The sequence below is a fragment of the Panthera leo genome, chromosome A1 (genome assembly GCF_018350215.1).
Source record: "Panthera leo isolate Ple1 chromosome A1, P.leo_Ple1_pat1.1, whole genome shotgun sequence".
Classification (NCBI taxonomy): domain Eukaryota; kingdom Metazoa; phylum Chordata; class Mammalia; order Carnivora; family Felidae; genus Panthera; species Panthera leo.
This window is the reverse complement of record NC_056679.1, coordinates 202,267,744-202,280,020: the sequence shown is the minus strand read 5'-3', so window position 1 is coordinate 202,280,020 and position 12,277 is coordinate 202,267,744. Positions and strand designations below refer to the sequence as shown.

The window sequence follows — 12,277 nt, the reverse complement described above, 5'->3', positions numbered from 1 at the left end:
ATAGTATTAAATGATGGAATTGTTATGAAAGAAAAACATGTATGGTTTCCTGTATGCAATTTATAGCCTGAAGCCTTGCCCACAAAATCTCTAGTGCCAGCAAAACCATTAGGTGGTGATCAATAGTGGAGTGCCATGCCTGAAGGAATAGCATAAAGCAAAATGAAATCTTGCCAGTTACTTAAAACACTGCCAATATGGATTTTAAAAATATGACTAGTTTTATGACAAACTTTCCATATTAGTTACGACTTAAAGCTATAGAGCCAAGCATTTTTTTTTTTAAAAAGACATAGTTTCTGGTTTTCTTTTTGATCACTGCAATAAAATATCATGTTTGCTATTGAATAGTTTTTTCTTCATTTTCCAAAATCACTCTTGGGCAATTTCTCCACATTCCAGGGAAAGTGGGTCATTAAGATTGCTATTCGGATAATAAAAACAAAACATCTAATGCCATCATTTCTGAATGATTCCAGGTAAGTGCTTTCAGAGATAGCACAGTCATAGCGACCAGTCTCATCTCTCCATTACGTGGCCAATCAGATAGGATTTTTACATCGTTTGTGGACAGTAATAAGTGTGTCGATAAGGATTCCATCTACACCCAACTTTTAAAAAATGATGAAGAAAATCTTATATAATTAAGTTTTCTTAAAGAGAGGAGGCTGTCTTTAGTATAAGAGGGTTTTTATTTTTTATGTTTTTTTTTTTTTGGATGTAACAACCCTTCTTTGAGGTTTCAATATTATTTTTTTTTAATTTCAGATCTTTTTGTGCTAATATTTTGTATCAACAGTATGTATTCAACAGCCAATTTACAACATGACGATGAAGACCAATTTTGCCACCCTAACCCCCGTCACCACATATACCCTGTGATTATTTTCTTCTATACACCTCACCTTTATTAGAAGCCTATTATGTTCCACCTGAATGCTATGCATTGATGCTAATAAAAATAGGCTCCCTGCCCACTCTGAGTTTTAAGTACAGTGTGTTCTTTATTCCTCAGTTTTTGTAAAAGATTTGTTTTAGACTCTTAAGGCAAATATTTCAGAGCAATTTCTTTCCCCTTAGCTATTTCCCTTACTGTACTTTTCTATTGCAACAAGTTTGAAAACTATCACATACAAAAACCAAGCAAGACCAGCTCCAACAGCTTAAAAAGCATTTGTGTCAAGGCAACTTTTAATTCCAGATGGACAGTGAAAAACCTTAACCATCCTATAAGTAGGAGGGTAACTGAATGTCAGGTATTTTTCTAAACAGCATTCCAGTTTCTTTCATGACAAAATATATTATTTTAATCACAAATATATTAAGCTTTTAAGTTATTTCTTTGTTTCTTGGCATCTCAGGTAATTTAGATTATGATTAAATAGTCACTTCATTTTTATGTTTCTGAATAAATATGAGTCAATACATTGAGGGAAAAACAAAAGCAAGTATATATAACAATTAAGGTGTTTTGCTTTTTTCCAATTGATTTATTAACAGCTACTGAGTACTCGTAACAGATAATGGAAGACAAATATTTAATTTTGAATGCGAACTACTGACAGGGCACCTGGGTGACACAATCGGTTAAGTGTCTGACTTCAGCTCAGGTCACTATCTCACAGTTGGTAGGTTTGAATCAGGCTCAGTGCTGACAGCTCAGAGCCTAGAGCCTGCTTTGGATTCTGTGTCTCCCTCTCTCCGCCCCTCCCCTGTTAGTGCCTTGTCTCTCTCTGTCTCTTGACAATAAATAAATGTTAAAAAAAAAAAGGGTTTTTTTTTTTCCTAATTGAATGGGAACTACTGAGTCACTCAAAACTTTCTTTATGAACAATGATATCTAAAATAATTGTTCACAAAATTACTGAAATGAATTCAAAACTCAAAGGGAGTGATTTTATATAATTTGTATACAGAATCAAAGGAATGACACGTGGAATTTTATAAACAACCCAACTGCAAACATATCGCTAAGAGATTTAGCCTAACTTCTTTCCTTCCTTCCTTCCCTCCTTCTTTCCTTTCTTCCTTCCCTCCTTCTTTCCTTTCTTCCTTCCTTCCTTCCACCCTCCCTCCCTCCTTCCCACCTTTCTGTTCTTCTTTAATTTTTATAACAACAGAATGAGGAAAAGACCCCTGTTCCCATTTTGTGGTTATCCAGAGGAGACAGGCAAGTTGCCTATGTCTAAAGTGATATGGCTAGTGGGTAGCAGACCAAGATGCCAAGATAGGCAGACGAGGTGGCAATTACACAAGCTTAACCATTTGCTAGCAATGTCACCACTAAACTTTCGAGTTAGGAACGTTAAAGAAAGTCTATGCTTTTGACACACTAAAAAGGTCCTATCAATAAATAGTGACGATGTAAGAAATTAAGGAACCAGTCACATAGGTGACAAAACATCTATTAACTACTGCTCTGTGGTCTGCAGATAAATGATCCTTCAAAATGTATTAATAATAAAAGGACAGACATTGTATGTCATATGGCCATAGAAGTTAAATATATCAAACTTTTTAAAAATGATATACTTGAGCTAATGAATGCTTTAATGCTAAAAACTAGACGCTCTTCTCAGATAAGACAGTTACAGAATCAAAAGAACTATAACAATAAATCTAAAGACACAACTTCAAAATACCAGATGATGATTTTCATACCTAATTCACAAATATGGGCAAAGTGTGTGTGGGGGGGATTTTGCTTTACAATTAGCACATTACCCAAACTCTGCATCTAAACAGTAATTTACTCTAATTACAATTTATCAAACACCACTATTTTGCTGGTTGGGTTGGGCAGAGAAATAAGAGGAGTTAGCCATGCCTCAGCAAATATACAAAACGTGATTTTTTTTACTATATTTTCTGATGTATTTTCTGCTGTGTTTTCACAGAAATTAAAAATGACCATTAACATTGTAACTTTTTTATTTTTAAGACTTATCAAAAGCTACTGAAAAAGAAAAGAGCATGCTATCTCACTGTGTAAGCATATAATCTAATCAAATAGGCCATAAAGCAAGGCAAATATTTGTCTCATAGTTGGCATATATTTGAAACAGGTATTTGACATTTATAGATGCTTGAAATTAAATGGTTGCCTCTATTTATTTGCAAGTATAATCAAATACTTAATGTTTTAATACCTCATTTTAATGCTGTGTCTTCAAGATAAAAACATGAATATTTTGAACTCAGTAATTCTTTTCCTAGAACTTGTTATATAAAAATAATTGTAGAACTGATCACTGAGCTGTGTGTGAGAATACTGTTAACACAGGAGCAATGTGGGGTGAGAGACACTGATCACCCCTCATACAGTTGAAAATCTACTTATAACTTTGACTCCTCCTAAAACTTAATTACTAATAGTCTATGTTGATCTGAAGCCTTACTATTAACATAAACAGTCCAATGACATATATTTTGTATATTATATATGTTATGTACTGCATTGTTACAATAAAGTAAGCTAGAAAAAAGAAAATCATAAGAGAAAATACACTTACAGTACTGTTCTATATTTATCCAAAAAACCAACCCAGTTCAAACCTGTGCTGTTCAAGAGTCATCTGCACTTTCTGTATCATTGTTTCCGGCAGCAATGAATTGGAATCAATCTATATGCCCGTCTGTTAGGAAATAGTTAACTATATCGCACAGAACAGAGTAAGATTCTGTGCCCTTATTTAAAATATTTAGGTAGCTTTAGGACAAATATGAAAAGATGCCCGTGATACACATTTAATTGCACTGCTGTAGTATTCTAAGGAGGAAGGAGCAAGAGGAAGAGCCTACTACCTCTGCCTGAGGGGGGCTGTGAAACTTTGCAAGGGGTAAGCTACTTGAAATGCCAACAGCTCCTTCGAGAAAGAAGGGTAACTGTGAAGCTGGGATAAAAAGTCTTTGGCATGGGGTGCCTGTGTGGCTCATTCCGTAAAGCGTCTGACTCTTGATTTCAGCTCAGGTCATGATCTTGCGGTTGGTGAGTTCGAGCACCACATCCAGCTCTGCACTGACAGTGCCTGCTTGGGATTCTCTCTCTCTCTCTCTCTCTCTCTCTCTCTCTCTCTGCCCCTCCCCTGCTGTCATTCTCTCTCTCTCTCTCTCTCTGTCTCTCTCTCTCTCTCAAAATAAATAAATAAAGCTTAAAAAAAAGACTTTGGCATATGAGGTGGCAGCCAAAGTTGCTTCCAGGGTAAATTGAGATGAGATCAAGAAAGGTCTTATATATGATGCTTACAGGTCAGAATTTCATCCTACAGAAGATTGGGAGTCATGAAAAGAGTTAAGTAAGAAAACGGGAGAATAAGGCTTGTGTTTAAGGATTTGACAGTGCTATAGAGAACATATTTTAAAAAGAGCTGTGACTGACTCTCAAATATAAATGTCATTTCAAGTGTTTAGTGTCTCTTAATATGAACTTTTTTCTTAGCTTTACATTCGGGCAGCAAATAACACTGAGAATGAAAAAAACTATAGGATGAGGGACACTGAAGTAATTATCTCCCTATGAAACTATCTGTAAAAATATAAAATCATGTATCTGCATAGCAATATAACTGTGCATCCAGCAAGAATGGAATAAAAAGCTTAAAAATAAACTTGGTATTGAAATATATGTTGAATTTTTATTATGAGACGAAGAATTAAAATCCATCTCAATTTTATCCAACTCTATTTCACATACACACACACACACACACACACACACACACTCACATTCTAACTCCAAACTTCTAAGGATGCAATATTTTTCTTAAGGCTTTCTTGTTACTAGATTTAATAATATAATTTTCATTAATTAATACATTGACTTGTATTTTGTATACTATAATTAGCTTAAGAACTTAATAGAGAATGAAGAGAATTCTAGATAAATAGGGAAAATCTTAAAATATTTTTTTAAATTGAACACCTACTTGGTTTTATAACAAGCAAATTACTTTCAGGCAGAGAGAAGGTATGTGTCCACAATACAATTACTATAAAATTAAGAATAATTAGAGTATTCTTTAAGATTATTTTCGAGAACCACCTAAGAAGCATTTCTCTTAAAAAAAAACTTGGCTATGTTTCAGACTCTTTTAATGATAATAAAATATAACTTGTAAAAGGTGATTAAAAATATACGTGTTTTGAAGTATATGACCTTAGTGTCATCACTGAAATTTAAGTCTTGTCCATTAAGTTCCTAATAATATAATAAATATTGATTAGTTTCATTCATTTCAACCTTACTTATTTTTAAAAATAAGAACCATAAATAATTCTAGGATTTACATGTTGTACCATTCCAGTATCACACCATAGAGGACATATTCAAATATGGTTCTCCCTTTTAAAAATTCAGTTAACTGTTTGGTAGTCTGGGAAGACAACTTTAGTAAAAAGTTTTCCAATTTAACATAAAACGTGCAATAACTTAGACAGTCAAGTTTAGGCAGATTAACCTTATGGAAAAGTATCTATGGGAGAAAGTTCTGAATATAGAGCAGAGGTTTTCAACTTTTAAAGGGAATTAGACCCCTTTAGGAAGTTGAGAAAAATTATGGACCTGAAGTTCTGCCTATAAATATTTATGTTGCCGATATGTTACTTCTAGTGGCTTGATTTATTTTCCTCAGTCTCTTCCTTCTTGCCTAGATTGTGTTTTTATTTTCAAGTAGCAGATCAAGGCCTAACTCCTCCAGAAAATCATCTGTGATTGACTTCCAACCTTTAATGGCAACTGTTATCTGTACCATTCATTACCTTTTAGCTTGTGAATGATACAATTCTAAGTTTCTGACTCAATGGGTTATAAGCCTCTTGAAGACAAATTGTGTATTATAACAATGTCCATTTCCTGTGCATAGTTTAAAGGACAGCATAGTCATAACTGGAGTCAAAACATATTTATTAATATCTAAATCATTCTAATTTTCTCATTTTGAAAGATAACTGCATTTTTATATAATCCTAAATATTATGTAATACAAAGTAAATAGTTGTTTCTAGAGACTTAAATGTGTATAACTCTAACAATTTATATCAGATCATATTATTTTGTGTTCTTATACTTCTTTTTGTTTGTGTGTATATTTATTTAATTTTCCTACACTGATGAACCCTGAAAGCAGAGGGTGTATGTTTCGAATCCAATGGGCTCTGATTAATGTTATTGACAAGTATAATAGCCATTTCTCTTTATTATATCACCTTTGTCCCATTCTGTTTTCAAACGGCTAAATGAAAATGACCTTGGATGACAGAGGGGTACTTAGCTTTATGCACTGGGTATGTTCCAGAAAAACAAAGAGAAATAAAATGTTGAGAGATGCATATTTTCATTTTAGGCTATCATCGATTGGCAGCTATCCCTAATGATTATTTTCAAGTAAATTATTTAGGAAAACAAATAATGGTGAGGGAAGGAGTCTACTATTTGATGTAATTTATTTCAATTTAAAATTCCTTAGTAAAAGAAAAATAATGTATATCAATAGTCACCACCAAATTAGTATGTTTTGCCCTTTGTGGCAGAAATGTTCTCAAGTATGATCTAGGGTATTGTAAATAACCCACAGTCTATGGGCGTGGCAAATTTAAGTGTAAGAAAAAAAATGGTTATCATGATAAAATAAGTTCAGCAACACATTTTAAAAATTTAGCTGTTTGAGTTCAGGTTTTTCTTGTCAAGTATAGCAGGTAGGGGAAAATGATGTACTCATGGCACCCCAGGTCCTGTTTTCTCCCCTATGGCTAAGGCTGTTTGTAACAATAGGCATCTGTCATTCATGTAATACTCATCACTGATAATCAGGACTCCTCTATTAACCCAACCTACCATTTCCAAATGTCCCATCTTCACTATCTTGCTTTGCAGATCAAAAGGAACTCTGTATTTTCATTTCTACTCTAGAAGATGATGCATTTCCTTCGTTTATATATGCTATCATATAGTTGCAGTAAACTATATATATAATGAATTACATATATATACGTATATATACACGTATATATACGTATATACGTATACGTATATATACGTGTATATATACGTATATATACGTGTATATATACGTGTATATATGCGTGTATATACACGTATATATGTATATATACACGTATATATATATCTAATATAGCTGTCTACCCACCTATCTCTTGATTAGAGAGTAGTTCACATTAATTCTAAGCATTGAGACTATGCCCAAGTGAACAAAATATTAAATTAAGAGTAATAATGATAATAAAAACTGATTATCATTTATTGATTTGGTTCTATGCTTAGTTTACCTCATTTATTCTTCACATTAATCCTATGAGTCAGATTTTATTATTTTCATTTTGCAGATGAGAGTCTCAGATGTTTAAAGAACATTTTCAAAGGGATACGTTCAGTAATGTTGGAACTATGCCACAAAATTAAAATCCTTTACTTTAATAAAACTATGATCTTTACATTACACTGAAAATCCAGGAAAAGAAGAGAGAAAAGTTAACGAGAAGACATTCTTGGGTTCCCTCAGTAAAGTAAAAAAGAAACTTGGTTGATCAAAATGTATCAGCTCACCCCACTTATCCTTCATCTTTTTTTTTTTTAACGTTTTATTTATTTTTGAGACAGAGACAGAGCATGAACGGGGGAGGGGCAGAGAGAGAGGGAGACACAGAATCGGAAGCAGGCTCCAGGCTCTGAGCCATCAGCCCAGAGCCCAACGTGGGGCTCAAACTCACGGACCGCGAGATCGTGACCTGAGCTGAAGTCGGCCGCTTAACCGATTGAGCCACCCAGGCGCCCCTTTTCCTTCATCTTTTTAACAAAATAAAGTAACTGTATCACCATAAACATAAAACAACTGTACTTCCAATACACAATCAAAAACCTAGAAATGTCACTGACTCTAGTCAGTCACCAAATATGTCCTACATACTCAGCAATTGCCTGCAACAAAGACACCACTGAAAAAAGTTGGTATATTCATAGTGGCAAAACGTACAATAGGAGTGAAATGTGGAAAATACTTGTCAAGATCTAAACAAAATTTTGAAAAAAACTGAAAAATGTACATTCACACTTAGAACTTCTGACTAGAACAAGATTAGAAGGAAAGGAAAGGAAAGAACATTGATTATATTTAGAAAGCAAAATCAGCAGGACTTAGTCATTGATTGGATGGGTGAGCTGATGGAGAGTCTTAACTTAAATGACTAGGTGGGTGGTGTGGCTGCTGAGATATATAAAAAGCAGAAGGATCATGTGAAGAGTGCACTTTTTAACATACTAAATTTGATGTACTACACAGATTTTTGAAGTGGGAACATTCAGCAAGGAGTTGGACATATGAGTCTGAAAGTCAGAAAAGGGATTTAGGGTGAAACTTGGGGAGCCCTTAAAATTTAGGTACTTGTGAAAGCTTACACTGGTACTTTAAAATCAATTATGCTAACACTCAATTACTAACAAAAAGTGGACAGTCTAATAATCAGTTATATGAAAGTTTTGGAGTAACAAAAGTAAGGAGAAAAAGTGGAAACCAAGCTCCTAAGAAGTGTTTCCACATATAGACACTAACCTGGAGTAAAACTGCTCCCACTGTCTGTCTGCTGAGAGGGCCTAAAAGCAGTGACACCTTGGCAGCAGTGAGCCCCTGGTGCTCAGATCCTAATTTCTACACACTATGCCACTAAGAACAGGCTATGGCTCCCTGAAGACACTGCAGATTCAAGCGCAAATATAAGGAAAACATAAGATGAATCTGGAGCATCATGGGGTGCCAAAAAGTAACGCCAGGAAAAAAAAAAAGGTATCTTTGGTCCAAAAGACACAGGAGCCAACCCCAAGGAGTTGACTATGGCCAAAATAAGTTGAGCAACAAAATAAACAACAGTACTGGATGAAAACCCAAGACACAAAATATTCATGAGTCTACAGTGATATAAATGAATGGTTAAATAAATAAGTAGAGAAGGGGAAGTTTTCCTTCAGAGAAAAACTTCAATAAATGCAGAAGAAATGGAATAGAAAAAGCACTATTCAAATACCACTGTAATATTCGTTGTAGCCAAGTTCCACTGAAGACTCGTATGAGTACACCAAGCTCTAAAGGTGAACAGGATAGTCACATAGCCTAAAGTACCCTCCCACAAATACTTAATACTTAGTGATTTTTGACCCATGTCCACAGACTCTTTGATACTCCTTCCTCCAGGTGGTGGAGAGTAATTTCCTTCCCCTTGAGTATGGGCTGTACTTAGTGCCTTACTTCTCATAAATAGAATACAGAAAGGGAAAATAGTGACTTTACAGTGTAGAAACCGGGCAAATACCACCTTAATCAAGTAACCAAGGTCAACATTACCAGTGACAAGTCATGTTGATGTCATGTACCCTGATAAGATGTGATGAAAACGGCACTTCACCTCAGTAATATTCTTCCTTGGAAAAAGCCATAATTCAAGTATAACCATGAGAAAACTTCAGGAAAAAATTCTACTAAATAGGTGATCAGTATCCTTCAAAGTGTCAAGGTCATGGAAAATAAGAAAAGACTGAAGAACATCAGATATCTCCAAGGAGACATGATGACTAAATGTGATGTGGTATCCTGGAAGGCATAATAATATGGAGAGGACAGGAACGGAAAAACTGGTGATACCTAAGAAAGTCTGTAGTTTAGTTCATAGTGTAATACCCATACACAATATACCAAAACTAACTTCTTAGTTTTGATAAATGTACCATCGTTATGTAAAATACTAACATTAGGGAATCTGGGTGAAAGGTATATAGGAACTCTATCTACTATCTTTACAGCTTTTCTGTAAATCTAAAATTATTTCATAATAGAAAGTTTTAAAAAAGATCTCACTTTGGGGTGCCTGGGTGGCTTGGTCGGTTAAGCGTCCGACTTCGGCTCAGGTCATGATCTCACAGTCCGTGAGTTCGAGCCCCGCGTCGGGCTCTGTGCTGACAGCTCAGAGCCTGGAGCCTGTTTCAGATTCTGTGTCTCCCTCTCTCTCTGCCCCTCCCCTGTTCATGCTCTGTCTCTCTCTGTCTCAAAAATAAATAAACGTTAAAAAAAATTAAAAAAAAAAAAAGATCTCACTGGTAGTAGAAGACACATACAGAGAGCTTTAAAGGAGTAAACTAAGACAGGAAATCAAACAAGACATACCTGCCTCATTATTATACCAAGGTCAGTTCTCTGCTACGTATATCACAGTTTTACCGTAAAAAGAGGGTGATGATCTGAAACTCAGTAGATGACCAAGCAGCACACAATAGATGACCAAGCAACTTTTAGCAAATTTCCAGAAGCCCAACCTTCATGTGTAAGCACAGAATGAGAAAGTCATTAATGTCCTTCAAACATTCCCTCCATAGTATTGCTTTCTCACGGCTACCCTTGTAGTTACTGTACCTACACAGCTACTGCATCTCATTTAGTGAAGCGAATGAAGGCAGTGTAATAAGCCATTCATTCATCCAATCTATTATTTATTGTGCCAAGAATTATTCTGAGAAACTGGAACACCTTGATGTTATCTGAAGTTGGAATAGACAATAGAGACCACCTAGTCCAATCCCTGATTATTCACATGAGAAAACTGAGGTCTCAGGAGAGGTTTTAAAACATGTCTTTCCTTTGTAACTAGGAAAAAATTCTCCAACCTGGAAGGGTGGTTTGAGCTCATCATAACGATTTATTCAAAAGCTCTAACTTCTAGCAACCTTTATTCCAGGAACTTGGAACGTACACTATTTAATCTTCAGAAAACCCTTGTTAGATAAATCTCATAATTGTTCTACTTCTTTTCTCCCCCCGGAAGTGGAAAAGTCAAGCTTCGAAAGGTTAAATGCTTTTCTGAGCTCCTGTAATGAGATAGTGACAAAGCTGAAAATAGAAGTCCCTGATTCTTTGTGTTTGCTTTACTTCACCTCATGTTATCACTCTGAATTGAATTCTATTTTTCTTTTTTTTTATATTTTTTTTTGTAAATTTTTTTAATGTTTTATTTATTTTTGAGACAGAGAGAGACAGAGCATGAACGGGGGAGGGGCAGAGAGAGAGGGAGACACAGAATGGGAAGCAGGCTCCAGGCTCTGAGCCATCAGCCCAGAGCCCAACGCGGGGCTCGAACTCACGGACTGCGAGATCGTGACCTGAGCTGAAGTCGGCCACTTAACCGACTGAGCCACCCAGGCGCCCCTGAATTCTATTTTTCTATAGTACTCTCACTATCAGGGAAAGGTGTCCTGCATCACTATAAAGCATGAGAGTTGGGAGACTCCAATGGAGCAGTATTACAGACTTTTGAACTCATAACATGTACATCATCAAACATTTTTTTCTCTAAAGAACATTTCCACTGGGGTGCCTGGGTGCCTCAGTCTGTTGAGCATCTGACGTTGGCTCAGGTCATGATCTCGGGGCATGTAGGTTGGAGCCCCGCGTGGGGCTCTGTGCTGACAGCTCAGAGTCTGAAGCCTGCTTCGGATTCTGTGTGTGTCTCTCTCCCCCTCCCCCACTCATGCGCGCGCGCTCTCTCTCTCAAAAATAAACAAACATTAAAAAATTAAAAAAAAAATTTAAAGGACATTTCCACCGATTTCCAATGATGATCAGGTTTCTTAGTTCCTCTGAACCTGCGTTTCCTCACTTCTAAAACAGGTAAATAATATTTACCTTTATAGATACTGTGTGGGTTATTTGATATAATGCATACGACGTGCTAGCACAATATCTGTACCCACTAAATTAAGTTTACTATTTCCCCATCAGTTTTAGCCCCATAAATCAAATTTAGAAAATGAGATAATTGAGCAAGAGTTATTTGTAGAGCTAGGTCAATATGAATACAACAAAGGGGGAAAATTAATATTTGATAAATGAACTTATCTGGAAACATTCTGAATGTCACATGAGTACAGATGCTGGGCCCATAAAACACAATGTATCAAATAGTCTGAATCTTTGATTTGATCTATAAGAATCAAAATACTTCATATGGGGCAATATAACTGGAATTTTTATAAATGGGCTAACTTAATATAAATATCTGAACATTAATTTATTATTGTTCAGATTTGAATAAACTGAACAGAAAATATTGTTTCATTTGCCATTTAGTGTCATTCACTAATTAGGCCAACTATAGAAGACCAATAGAGTATAATTAAATTAATTCTGGTTTTTATTTTCAAGAATACGGAAAAAAGTATTTTAGAAACTTTACATATGTGTTAAACTTCATATTTTTCTTAACATTCATCTCAAGACTTCCA

At 35.3% G+C, this 12,277-nt stretch overlaps 1 protein-coding gene across 1 annotated transcript in view; it reads right to left on the bottom strand.

Annotated features, from left to right (window-relative positions):
- The window catches only part of HCN1 (hyperpolarization activated cyclic nucleotide gated potassium channel 1), a 390,591-nt gene that overhangs the window by 303,286 nt on the left and 75,028 nt on the right, over window positions 1–12,277 (bottom strand). The gene's annotated exons all lie outside the window — the stretch shown is intronic.